This window comes from Triticum dicoccoides, chromosome 5B (genome assembly GCF_002162155.2).
Source record: "Triticum dicoccoides isolate Atlit2015 ecotype Zavitan chromosome 5B, WEW_v2.0, whole genome shotgun sequence".
Lineage (NCBI taxonomy): Eukaryota > Viridiplantae > Streptophyta > Magnoliopsida > Poales > Poaceae > Triticum > Triticum dicoccoides.
Genome location: NC_041389.1, coordinates 707,103,531 through 707,105,850, shown reverse-complemented (window position 1 = coordinate 707,105,850; position 2,320 = coordinate 707,103,531).

The following is a 2,320-nucleotide window of genomic DNA, read 5'->3' as shown; positions in this document are numbered from 1 at the left end:
TACTATTACTCCACTCATCGACCGCTATCCAGCATGCATCTAGAGTATTAAGTTAAAAACAGAGTAACGCCTTAAGCAAGATGACATGATGTAGAGAGATAAATTCATGCAATATGATAAAAACCCCATCTTGTTATCCTCGATGGCAACAATACAATACGTGCCTTGCTGCCCCAGCTGTCACTGGGAAAGGACACCACAAGATTGAACCCAAAGCTAAACACTTCTCCCATTGCAAGAACTACCAATCTAGTTGGCCAAACCAAATGGATAATTCGAAGAGACTTGCAAAGATAACTCAATCATACATAAAAGAATTCAGAGAAGATTCAAATATCATTCATAGATAAGCTGGATCATAAACCCCCAATTCATCGATCTCAACAAACACACCGCAAAAAGAAGATTACATCGAATAGATCTCCACAAGAGAGGGGGAGAACATTGTATTGAGATCCAAAAAGAGAGAAGAAGCCATCTAGCTACTAGCTATGGACCCGAAGGTCTGAAGTAAACTACTCACACTTCATCGGAGAGGCTATGGTGTTGATGTAGAAGCCCTCCATGGTAGATGCCCCCTCCGGTGGAGCTCTGGAACAGGCCCCAAGATGGGATCTCGCGGATACGGAAAGTTGCGGCGGTGGAATTAGGTTTTTGGCTCCGTATTTGATCTGTCGGGGGTACGTAGGTATATATAGGAGGAAGGAGTACCTCGGTGGAGCAACAGGGGGCCCACGAGGCAGGGGGCGCGCCCTAGGGGGGGAGGGCACACCCCCCACCCTCGTGACCTCCTCGGTTGTTCCTTGGAGCAGGGTCCAAGTCTCCTGGATCATGTTCGGTGAGAAAATCACGTTCCCGAAGGTTTCATTCCGTTTGGACTCCGTTTGATATTCTGTTTCTTCGAAATGCTGAAATAGGCAAAAAACAGCAATTCTGGGCTGGGCCTCCAGTTAATAGGTTAGTCCCAAAAATAATATAAAAGTAGAAAATAAAGCCCAATATAGTCCAAAACAGTAGATAAAGTAGCATGGAGCAATCAAAAATTATAGATACGTTGGAGACGTATCAAGCATCCCCAAGCTTAATTCCTGGTCGTCCTCGAGTAGGTAAATGATAAAAAAGAATTTTTGATGCGGAGTGATACTTTGGCATAATTTCAATGTAAATCTTCTTAATTGTGGCATGAATATTCAGATCCGAAAGATTCAAGACAAAAGTTCATATTAACATAAAAGTAATAATACTTCAAGCATACAAATCAAAGCAATCATGTCTTCTCAAAATAGCTTGGCCAAAAAAAGTTATCCCTACAAAATCATATAGTCTGGCTAAGCTCTATCTTCATCACACAAAGTATTTAATCATGCACAACCCCGATGACGAGCCAAGCAATTGTTTCATACTTTAGTAATCTCAAACTTTTTCAACTTTCACGCAATACATGAGCGTGAGCCATGGACATAGCACTATAGGTGGAATAGAATGGTGGTTGTGGAGAAGACAAAAAGGAGAAGATAGTCACATCAACTAGGCGTATCAACAGGCTATGGAGATGCCCATCAATAGATGTCGATGTGAGTGAGTAGGGATTGCCATGCAACGGATGCACTAGAGCTATAAGTATATGAAAGCTCAACAAAAGAAACTAAGTGGGCGTGCATCCAACTTGCTTGCTCACGAAGACCTAGGGCACTTTTGAGGAAGCCCATCATTGGAATATACAAGCCAAGTTCTATAATGAAAAATTCCCACTAGTATATTGAAGTGACAACATATGAGACTCTCTATCATGAAGATCATGGTGCTACTTTGAAGCACAGGTGTGTTAAAAGGATAGTAGCATTGTCCCTTCTCTCTTTTTCTCTCATTTTTTTTATTTGGGCCTTTTCTCCTTTTTTATGGCCTCTTTTTTTTCGTCCGGAGTCTCATCCCGACTTATGGGGGAATCATAGTCTCCATCATCCTTTTCTCACTGGGACAATGCTCTAATAATGATGATCATCACACTTTTATTTTTCTTACAACTCAACAATTACAACTCAATACTTAGAACAAAATATGACTCTATATGAATGCCTCCGGCGGTGTACTGGGATATGCAATGAATCAAGAGTGACATGTATGAAAGAATTATGAACGGTGGCTTTGCCACAAATACAATGTCAACTACATGGTCATGCAAAAAGCAATATGACAAAAGTAATGTGTGTCATATGAACGGAACGGTGGAAAGTTGCATGGCAATATATCTCGGAATGGCTATGGAAATGCCATGATAGGTAGGTATGGTGGCTGTTTTGAGGAAGGTATATGGTGGGTG